The following is a 12,212-nucleotide window of genomic DNA, read 5'->3' as shown; positions in this document are numbered from 1 at the left end:
ACACACACACACACACACACACACACACACACACACACACACACACACACACACACACACACACACACACACACACACACAATCGTATGGCTTGTGCAACTCAGGGGATAAATCTGTTAAAGGAAAGTGCCCACTGTAAAGGACAGAGCAAGACCCTCCAGATTAGGTGCTGATTCAATGTGTGTACGTGACAAAGACAATATACTTGCCTCTTTATCTATTTACTTGGCACTCCGGAGTGTATGCTTTACACACAACTGTACCATATGTTCATGTGTGTTGCGATACTTTTCAGGCTCCGTCTTCTTCTCTGATTTACTCAAGAACACACTTTTATTCTGAGACCTTCATATATTAGTATAAAAAGTCATAAAAACACAGAAAAATATCAAACACTCCAGCTGCAGGTGTTTTACTATTTCCCTCAACTTTCATCAGTTCATTTGTCTTGTCTATCTATCAGACATACACACACACACACACACACACACGTTGTCTTGTCGGTCCACATGTTGGTTCCATCTGGACTCCTTCAGGTTAGCAAATGTCAAGTCTGGGAAAAAATGTAAGTGGCATTGAAATATTTAATTGGGTAATAACAAAGAATCGTAAAGTCATTATTATAGACATAAAAGTATTTTAACGGTCATAATTGCTTGACTAAAACACTCCATTATCATACAAACACAAGTGAGAACAGACTTGTACATATTTAGACGATTGCTAATGTTTTAAGGTGTGTCTGTAGCGAAGCTGAAACTTGTAGGCCCTGGTGCACATGACCTAGATTACTTGATGCCACACATCTCCAACAGGAAGTTGAAAGTAAGAAAGACTGTCTTGGTTAAAAAAAAAAAAAAATGTGCCAGGGAAATTCCTTTGTGACTCATACTGTGCGGGTGTCGGTTTATTCTGTATTAGGGTATGGTAAAGTCTACCACCCTCTGGTCTCCTCTGCCTGTCTGACTGTCTGGGGATGGGTGGAAAGGGATGGAGAGTGGGCGTGGAGAGACAGGTTGTCACCCCCTCAGTTTATGGTGAGATACAGTCTAAGCGATGATACTGAGTCATCCTCATTTTCTAAGCTCTCCTATTTCTTATTAGTGCCCTCCGTCATGGCTGCTGTTCTCACCACACCCTACCCTGCCAGTGTTACTCTCACCGTACAGTGTGCTGTAGGTCTACTCAATCCCCTTCAGGCATTTTTTCAAAATCTGGGTCAGGACCCAGTTGAGAGTTAGGGGAAGATTAAAACATGCCTCTCAAATATTCTGAGAAAATTATCACTATTATTACTATTGCCTTCCTGTTATGTAAGGATGAAATCCACTGTTGCCTGTAGATGTCATTTTACATGCTAACAGAGAAGATTTCATCATTGAGATTACATTACTCCACATGATGCAATTCATGCTGCAGAAAAGCAAACACAAAGGTCTGAAAAATCTGTCTGATTTCACAAGGAAAAAACATGTTGAAAATATGAACCGTCAGCCACACAGTCTCCCGAGGGGTGTGTTGATTGCTGGCTTTGTTAGAGCAGAACACACCTGCATTTAGGCTGCAGGAGGATGTGTGCTCCAGTGGTGATAACTGTGGGCCTCTTTTACAACTTGCTATGTTGTCTTTTTAGCCGTGTCGTGACGTGGCTTTAGAGATGTCAACGTTGGTATATCAGTCAATCTGCCTGTTGGTCAGTCGACCACTTTGGTCTAAATGGAAATATCTCAAGAACAATTTAATGGATAGCAATTGGCTTTTCTTCCAGCACCACCATCAGGTTCATATTTGTGGTTTTGCTTGAGTTTCAACAACCTTGCTGCTCCCTTGACTTTTCATTTAGAGCAGTCACTAAATCAGAATTAAGATGTGTCGACTGGTTTGGTTATTAGATGACCAAATTCTTCGGAAACAAATGACATTCCCATTAGCCTCAGCCCTACTTTGTTCAGTTCTAATAAGCAAATGTTTGCATGCTGACACATTAAACGGAAAATGATGAACATGGTGAACACCTGTTGAACATAAGCTTCTTGGCCTTCTCATGATGAGCATATTTGCATGCTCCAGTTTTAGCTCAAAGCACCGCTGTGCCTAAATACTATCTTACTTGACACAAAAACTTTAAAGTAACATCTGGACTATGTTAAGTAAGAAAACACAACCACTGCCACATACATTTGTGGTCCAACGACAGCATTAAGCAGAGACTTTACAGACTAAGATCTAAATTGAATTTTAAAGAAATACATGAAAACAGTTGAGGTTAGTCGCCCCAGGGAAGAAACATCATGAGGCAAAATGTACAGTCATGCTATTCATTTCCATAACTTTATAACTTAGATCATGATTGTGTGGCTGTGCATACACTGAGACTGGGACTACACGCCAATGTAAACATATTTTGGCTGTGCTGCTACAGTTCGTTGAGCCGAGTTAAATATCTGGAATAACTCTGAATCACAACTGTATCAGTAGTGCATGTAATGAGAATGTGATCTGCAGCATATTTAAACTTCAAACTGAAATGCTCTTATGTGAAGCCTTTGGTGTATATATATATATATATATATATATATATTTATATATTTATAAGGGTACATAGGTTTTCTAGGCAGCATATAGACAGAGAACATGGTTACCCTGCTAGAATGGATGTCAGTGATGAAAGGTCTGTATGTTTGAGTAATTGGCCAATATCTCACAGGTACACAGTTTCCCCCAGAAAAAACCTCTGACCCTCGCACTCACAATATCAAAGCAAATGTGCTGAATGATCTACTTTCTTTTTGACTATGAACTTGAGCCCTTTGCCCTGAGAGAACAATCATGCACAGGAAGAAGCTTTTGTAGGCAAATTAGCTCAACTGTTAGATAAAATAGAACTTATTTCTTTGAGAGGCCCCTTACTTACCTTGAGTCCATGCCTCATTTCATTTGGTTCTGGGCTGTCGCTTATTGGAACAGACTGTTAGTTTAAAATAAAGCAGAAAAAGATACATTTTCTGTTCTACTCAAAAGTAGAGTTAATGAAACATCATGAACAAACTCTCATCTGCCAGGCGTTCTGCTCAAAAAAGAAGACCGCTTGTTCAGAGATCTTTGAACTGAAAAGGTCAAGAAAGCTACTGATGATCATGAGATCAAAATACCATTAAGCTGACAGTGAACTGCCTCTTTATGAGCTTATTATTACAGTCTAAATATGGCACAAACACTAGTGTGTGACTGAGACTCTGTGGGCAGGGAGATTCCTCCTATGTGGACTGTTAGTGTCAATAATGGCAAAGTGCCTACAGAAGTTGTCATGATAACCAAGTGAGTACATAGGAGATCCTTGGCGTTTTCTTCATTTCAGATGGATATATATATATATATATATATATATATTATATATAATATGTTGTTTATTTGACTCTAGCTGTTCACCTCAACCAGCTACAACATTAAAACACTTTTTCCAATTTGATGTACCCATATTAACATTTAAGCATTTGTTTTATTGTAATCACTCCTCCCGTTCACACAGGCCATTAAAAGAGTTCAGTGTAAGTGATGTAGGACGAAATCCACAGTCTATATTATGTGCAATTATTTATTCAAAACTTTATGTGGACATCTTCCAACATAACATTTTTTGTATAAACTTGTCTATAATTTAGACTGGAAACACAATTTTAGAAGATACATACTTGGTGTGTCTACCTCAAACCAGGGGTGTGGCATATTTTATTTTTCACAGTAATATCGCTATCATTTTTAACATGATTTTCAAAAGTAAAAATATTTTGCCGTGATGAGAGTAATGTTGCATCTTGTTGGTGTGATGGCATCATATTGTTGTAGAGTGTAACAGTATGAATTTCACTCTGAAATTATTTATAAACTAAAGAACTGAGATCTTTTTTTTGTTTTCACTGAATATTTGAAAGCAAACTGTTACCTTAATGTTCACATATAAACTATAACACATTTTGTTGAAATTGTATATTCTTGAAATTAATAATAAAATACTTTTTCAGTAGTTTGTCATATCGTCAAGAATATTATCACTGAAATGACCTGAAATATCTTGTTCTTTTGGGTCATAGTGCCCACCCCTACCTTAGATGACTGAGTCCTAATATTAGCTTCATAACCACTTTGGAATACACAAATCGATGTCTTTGGAATTTTTTTTCCCCATTACACATAGGAAGGGATTTTGCCATAACCAGGATGAAAGGAATGAATGATTACAGCAAGCAAAACTAGTTTCATTGTTCACCTATTTTAAGACTTTTAAGTAAGACTTGAAAAATAGTGTACTTATCCTTTTATATAATAATGATATAACTATGTGAAGTAGGCCATTTTGGAAAATAAATACTTCGCCATTTGACTCAAAGTATATTCAGCAGGTAGTACTTCTATTATTAATTATATTTTCGTAAAAATGTTGACTTAAATAAAGGCTTTGACCCTTTTTTTCATCACTGATCATTAACATTATGTGCAAAACCTTAGTTTTTCCTACTGAGTTTATATAATTTTCAGTTGATTGAACTCAGTTTAGTTTAGGATAATACAATAAAATAAAAAAAATTAAAAACACACCCACATATTAGTTTATTTACAAGAAGAGGATATAACAGATATAACGGAATTAAAACAAATTCAATAGAACTCAACTGACTGGCCCTTTTTGGCTAAGTGTGGTCAGTTGCAGTTACTTTACTGAATATTTCTCAACGTTGTGAAAATATAATGAATAATTCACCCTTGACCAGAGCGTAGGCTTGTGAAGGCCAGTGAGTGATCACGATGGTGTGTCATGTGGGACAAGAACAGTCAACTGAGGCCTTGTTTGAGGAAGGAAGTCATAGTACTTCAAAATAGATTTGGTTTGCTCGTATGGTTTTTATCTTTTAAACCTGCTTTCTTTTTCCTGCCTCTCTCACTTGTGCGCTCAGGCAGCAAGCCGTGTGATGTGGTGGGAAGATTTTGGGAGGTTTGTCTCCCGGTGGTTTCTGGCAGCCGCACCATCTTGGTGACTTGATCTGTGCTCGGCAATTGGATTGGCTTGATCTGGTCCCACTGCGGCAATGGCGATCCAGTTCTGCCTGGGGATTGAGGGGGAAGGAGGGGAGGTTACTGAGGCAAAGAAGGAGTTTTTATTAAAAGGAAGGCTGGCTCAAGTTGATCAGGAGTTTGTGTGTGTGTGTGTGTGTCTTGAATGGGGCTTTTTGTTCCAACGTGACTCACCATGTTCTAGCCACGGTTGGTGCCTGAAGGGAAAGATGAAGGGAGGGTTAACAGCACAGAGGAGAGAGAGTTGATGTGGTTAAGTCATTAGGAGACTGCATGTTCAGTTGCCATGTCAAGCTTCGGCCTACTTCTCTGATGAATCAATACACCAAATCCCTGCCTGTGAACAAGACACACACACACACACACACACACACACACACACACACACACACACACACACACACACACACACACACACACACACACACACACACACACACACAGAGAGAGAGAGAGAGAGAGAGAGAATGAGAGAGCAGATCTATCTTCTGGTTTGCCTGGCTCTGGATCATTTTAACTCTTAGCCAACTCCTCCACAGATTGAGTGTGCTAGCATGGCTGAGAGTAACTTTGATCTGACATCACTCAAAGCAGATGGTCCATGGGATTGCTCACTACTGCCTGAAAATTTGTCAGCAAAATTTTATAAGGTTGATGTTCACAATCACTTTTGTCATGGTTCTGATTACTCTGTGAAAAAACAAATTAATTAAAAAAAGACTGATTTCTTAGTCGCTTAGAAACCACTGTTTGCTTGTGTTTGTTTGCATGTGTTGTCGGTTTAACAGATAGTGTCCCAGGATACTGTTAGCAATTTACCCCACATTTGTCCCTCATATTTTTTTTTGCTAATATCCATTTGTTGCAAAGTTTTTGTACACCAGAAAGACTTTTTGTCAGGTGTGTCCAATCAAGAGCTCTTACTCTGGAAAAAAAAATCCCCCAATCCTGCACACAGTCCATCATGTGTACATACTTTAACTATATTCAGCCGAAGTAAGACCCAAAATTCAGAGTTCTGTTCCACAAGTTAGAAAGACTTATTCAAAATCCCACTGACAGTTGTAGCTTCACTAAAAACTAAAAATAAAGCCTTGGAACAGAGCCTTTCTCTACAGTACGACAGTGGATCAAAAAGCTCTGAGACTGCTACTGTTACGTTTGAACAGTTTGCCACACAGTGACGTGCACGGAGCAAGGGGAAACTGGAACCTTAGTAATATATAAGAATTCCAAGTTATATTGCTTGATCAAAATCAACTCCTGACTTACACACGTTTCTATGACCACTGGTACGCAGAACATGGGCCTGAAACTTGAGCCGAACGCACATCAAATTTGTGTCAAATTTTTGGTGAACAGAAAGAAGTCTCGGGGAGCCAGATTCTGTGAGTAGGGTTGGCGGGGATCAACGACTGTGTTGTTGAGAGCAAGAAACTTGCACGTTGTCATTCTGGAGCACCAGAGTTTCATTGCATCACAGTTCAGGGGGGTTTGGAAACGTTTTCCCTCAGAAACCTCAGAACATCACAGTAGAACTCGGTGTTGACAGTCTGACTCTGAGGGACGGATTCTCTGTGCACAATCCCGCAAATGTTAAAGAAAACACACCTGGTTGCTCCTGACCTGAAACTCCTTTTCCGGTCATGGACGGTGACGTTTTTGCCCCTTCTTGAAATGCGAATTCAACGAATAACCCTTCGCCTCACTCATTGCTTCATTGCCCTACATTTTCTGAAGGATTTTCAAGGTCTCTGGTGCCAATTTCTAGAGTTTGATACAACATTTTATGTGCGCACTCTGCTTAAGTCCACGGTGAAATCGTAAATGCACAATTACCACTGCTCACCATAACGTGTATAATGCCAGTGCCGACGAAACCTGAAATACTTACAAAGGTTATAACTATATATGACCTTTTAAGGGACACGATTGTCCATGAGCCCCAGGTTACACCGCCTGGAAAAAACTGACAAGTCAAGGGGCTGCGATTAGCTCAGACATGTCGATGATAGCAGAGGAGACTGAATGGCGCAGCTGTTTTCAGACAACAGAAGAGCCTTTGTAAATTTTGTCCAGATGGACAAAACCAAGTTACAATGACAATGATTAACTACCTGCGCTACCCAAGCTCTCTAAGTAATAACTCAGTTAAAATCACAAAGGTTTCCGTTTCCAGTAGCTAGCGCTGGAGTTGTTGCCGATGAGTTAGGTTCTCTTTTTTTTTTTTCTTCTCAGAGATGAAGAACAGAAATGTTTGACGAGACATTGCATCGGGTCACAGAAGCTACAGAAACAGAGGCTAACCCGAATGTTAAATCATGACTTTATTCTCTTTATTCATATTCATAAATGAAAATATCGTAAATCAAGCGCTTACCACCTGCTGCTTGTGAACGCACTCACATAACCAGTTTTTCCTAGACACCCCTCCTTTGTTCCCGAGCACTCATTGTCACCCAAGTGTGAAAGAAACCTCCACTTGAGGCCCACCCACGACCACCCCACCAAGAGGTGGTCACGCACTCGTTGCTCCCCTCCACTCCAGCACCGTTTGCCATGGATGTTTCAAAACCATCTGACCTGGCTGTGCTAACGGGTGGCTATTTTGGGAGAGGGATGGCAAAACCGTCTGCTACTCACGACGGCCACTGGAAAAAAGAGGGTTTGCTAAGAGGGAGGTCCTCCTATGTAAGTGTGTGTGTGTGTGTGTGTGTGTGTGCAAACATGTCCGTGTGTCTGCGTTCACAGCCAACCATACCAGTGACTAAGCGCCATGTTGAGGTCATGTGTCCCCTTAGGCCATAGGGATTGCTGTTGAAACTCAAGATATCTTTCTCTTGCAAAATTGAGACAGGAGGTGAAGTTCAGTCTCTGACAACTGCTTGTTGTAAGTTCAGCCTTTCACCCAAATCATTATCGACATCTTGTTTTTTTAAGGGCAAAAATATGATGTTTTTGTTGCTTCAGATCAAATCCCTTCTCACCTCGATGTCAGTCTGCGAACTGATTTACAACAACTTGCTCATGTAGTTTGTACATGTCAAATACCTCCAGCGTCCCCATCTTATAGAATTTGTTTGATAAATGTATCCATTCAGCCACAGGCAGTTGGCAGACAAACCACCTGTGTGTGGTGCCATTTTGAACAGAAACAGCCGATAGTGAAATATGCAAGTCAGGCCTTTTAGGAAGGAGCCTGATCAACAGGTTGAGCAATGGAACATGTCAGCAAGCGAGCATGCCATCCCTCTCCATTTGCATCTGAAACATCATCTCCCTCTGTGGGACCTGACTAATCCAAGTAAGAAACTGTGTAATGGTTGAAGGCGTAAGCCATCCTGCTTGTCACTTTGAAATGAACTTAGCAAGGGGAAACCCAAGGCACATATTCTAAGTGGCTTGATAAGCTTTACAGTTGCTGTAAAGTGGCCTAATTCTGAGAGTGCAATACTCTACATTAACCTTAAGCAGAATTTAATAATGTGACAATTTCTGCTGTCAAACTGTTGATTCATGTAGAAGAAAAGTTATATAAATAAGCATATTTAATTAATTGGCTTTAAATGGATCTTGTTATCTTCTGATATTAGTTCTTCTTCCATTCTGTACGTCTAGACTTTGTGTGAATTGCAACAAGATTTTCATCTTACTCTGAGGATGAGGACATTTTACATTAAACACTCACATGCACACACACAAGGGATCGGTCTGTAGAGTGTGGGCCAGTTCTTCCTACTATTTCTCTTAATGTGTCCCTTGTGCTGGAGGTGTGTAGCTGCCAGCATTGTTCACTAGCTACACTGGACACTAACAGCTGTGTGTATTTACCGATGATAAACACACAAGTTGCTGCAGACATTTTAGCCCTGTAGCTGCATTTAGTTATTGTTAGCACCGGGTGTTTTTGATAGGAGGAGCTGTCTTAAAAGTTCGTAGTTGTGAGTTCATCTTGGCTTTATGCAATTAATGTTTTATCTGCACGTGTTTGTGTATCTGCTCGGTATCTGGCAGAAAATTCAGTGCAGATAAGGCGTGTCTGCATGTTTGCAAATCCTGGACTGTTCCCGCTGGACTGTGTGAACAGTTCCTTCAGTGCAGCTCCAGGGTGTGGATTGCAGGCTGTACGACCGGGGCCTCCTGATGCAGCTCAATGGGTCAAGCACATAGGAATTACGGGTAGGCCTGGGGATGCAGCTCCAGGGTTGGGCTCATAGGCTTCATGAAAGGGCAGTTCTTTGGGTGGGGCATGTCATGGGCCTCCCACAGTTAAATAAAAAATAGGATGAGTCAGATAGTTTGCGGATAAAAGATCATTTTCTTTCCTTGTGTTCTTCTTTGAATTCATTGGGTGAGATGAGAAGTTTCATAAAAAGATTTAATAATAAGTAAAAGAGGATTGCTGCTTTAAAGAATATAAGAAGTAAGTAAGACGTAAGAATAATAAATAGGCAGCATTTATTCAAATGCTGAAACATCAGTACGTTAATCTTCCCTGGCATGTCCCTCCTTGTGTCCATCAACTCTGAATTCATTTCAAACTTCATGTGACAAGCAGTTTACAAAATGCTTTGTTCGGAGCAGTTAATAATATGGTAGTGGGGGGGATTTGAAGGAATTTTGTGGTTTGCCAAACTGTGCATGGGGAACAAAACTCACACAAACACTCAGTGCCACAGATTCTTCAGACATGACTAACAGTGATATCAGCGCATACCAGATAAGGTACTGAAAAGTGCTACAATTAAAGACGGCCTATTTTAAAACATGTCAAGTTGCAGTATTTGTGTCATTTCTCTTTCTCAGAGAAACAGTACCGTTATTTTTTTTTTTTGTTAAGTGAAAGGGTTTGACTGGCAAACAGCAGCAACATACCACAGCTTATCAAACATTTGAGAGAGAGAGCGGTGTATTTTATATGCATGGAATGTTTGACTCATTATTCCTCTGTGTGTGTGTGTGTGTGTGTGTGAGTGCGTGCGTGTGTGTGTGCGTGTCAGTCATGTCATCAGAAAAGCTGAGCTACACAAGGTTAGTTAGATCATTTTCAGGGGACTGTCTCTCTTGCTGTGACTTTGCATAAAGAATGAAGACCTAACAGACCCATTTTACATCGCGGTTGAAGCCCGATAACGTGCTTTCTCTTTTCAAGAACTGGATAAGCTTCCTGCTTCTACCTCAAATATGCTTGCGTGTCGTACTGTAAACGATTCTCGCGTTGTTCAACATTCTCAACCACAGCAGATGTTTGGAATAAAAATGAAATGACAATATTTTGTGACTATTCAGTGTAAACGGAAACCCTAAAGCTGCATGTGACAGACACTCCAGCAAATGAATCAAACGTGCTCGCTGTCTTACTGTATTTATTAGGAACAAGGCACAAACATTTTATCCCAGTGTGCCCTGTTGTCATGCACCTCAACCAAGTACAATTCACAGAGGTGAGCGGACACATGACCCACCAGGAGTCCTTTTTGCATCTGGAAGGTTGACAATAGTTTGCTGTTTGAGCATTGTAGTTTATTTTTAGTTGATCCTATATACAAGCTCTTGCTGCTATAAATACTTACCAGAGTACCAAACATGTAATATTCCTCAGTTGAAAGTAGTCCCTCATTTTTAATTCTAAACTCATCGACTCATCTCTTTACAGTTGCTTCAGCTCATTTGCTTCAGCATTTTTCAGTGTTTTTTCAGTCGAAACTGAGGACTTAACTTTTAACAATTGTTTTTAAATAATTGTCTTTTGTTTTTGTTTTTATTGTATTTTCCAAAGTTTCTATGGTTTTCAATGTTTTATGGTTTTTAGGTGTTCTTTGTAGACTTTAAACCTCTCATTGTTTTTTTTCTAGTTGTAACTCTTTGTCTTGTTTAATTATATTTCTTTTAAGCTCTTTCGGTTGCCTGGTGCAGGATAAGATGCTATATACATGAATCGACCTTCCCTTCCCTTACTTAGCAACTATGCTATTTTCTCCTGTTTGTGGAAAAACTAGTGTCCAGCTGACTGAGGAAATTGCATGTATTTGTGAGCTCCTTTTAAAGATTAGGGCTGAGAGCCTCAAGTAAAAACATATTGAGAGATGGACCTACACATTGTTAGTGCGTGTGTGTATCTTAATAGGAGGCAACTGAGACATTTTCCATCATGTTAAATTGAAAGGTCCAACAAACAGAAACAGTTTTCTCCACACAGACAAGAACAACGTTGATATTATTTTGACAGGATCTTTATTCAACACATTGCCCATAATTAGTATACATAATCCAGGAATAAAACATGTGACAAACGTTATTTTACTTCTCTGTTTTAACACCACGTACTCTACATTCATAAAGTCATTTTTTCCTTAAGGCAGACATTACTTAAATAGATCCGTCTTTGCGTCTGCTGTCACATCCCTCAATTCATCCTTTGGTTCCTTGATTCACTCCACGATTAGCCATGGTCACATATAGGCCTGCGATTCAGAGCTCTTTCACTTCATTTTCATGCAGCCATCAGCACTGTAGCAGACAATTGGGCCTTTTCATATCTCTGCTGTGAATGAACCCTGTAACCTTGTGTTAGTGAACATTACTCTAATTTAAAGTGCCCTTGGTGGACTCTGGCCATGCTGGCTTGGGGCACTGCCTCTCAATGACGCTACCTTGTGATAAGATTACATGGAAACACACAAACACAAGCACATACTATATACCCACCCATTTCTGTTCAATTTGATTTGACCATTTTGGTCACACTTTTAAAGGCTGTTTCGCCTTTCAGTCAAATCAAAGTGGAGCTGTTCGGTAGTAAATGTTATAATCCTCATCTCCCTCTCTGTCTCTAACCTTGAACAGATACCGTTTTCTGGTTGTGAAATACTTTTCTTTATCAGCCATTTTAACATTATTCTACTGTGCTCCAAAAACAGTTGCAGTGAAGTCTGACGTGGTGAGGAGTAACTTTGGTGAATGAGACCGTCTTGTGTCAAGAAATAATCCCTGTTAAGATATGAGGCACAGTTTATTGCTCTAACACACAGATATTATCACTATTGTGACAGTTAAATGATAAGACACTGAAAAGACAACAGTTAATGACATAAAACAGGACACAAGTTGTCATTGAAATATTTGCATTTAGCTCTGAATGA

General features: G+C 39.8%; 1 long non-coding RNA gene across 1 annotated transcript in view; it reads right to left on the bottom strand.

Moving 5' to 3' along the window:
* Positions 1–3,434: 3,434 nt before the first annotated feature.
* Positions 3,435–12,212, bottom strand: part of LOC138620243 (uncharacterized) — a 30,161-nt gene continuing 21,383 nt past the window's right edge. Inside the window, exons 2-3 of the long non-coding RNA XR_011310862.1 lie at positions 5,245–5,407; positions 3,435–5,102 (exon numbers count right to left, since the gene is read on the bottom strand). This is a non-coding gene — a long non-coding RNA (uncharacterized lncRNA). The remainder of the gene's footprint in view (positions 5,103–5,244; positions 5,408–12,212) is intronic.

This window comes from Brachyistius frenatus, unplaced genomic scaffold, assembly GCF_029030835.1.
Source record: "Brachyistius frenatus isolate BFR_SWC_R1_liver_20210118 unplaced genomic scaffold, ASM2903083v1 Contig_23, whole genome shotgun sequence".
NCBI lineage: Eukaryota > Metazoa > Chordata > Actinopteri > Embiotocidae > Brachyistius > Brachyistius frenatus.
Note: the sequence above shows the minus strand (reverse complement) of the source record. Positions and strands in the feature narration are given on the sequence as shown.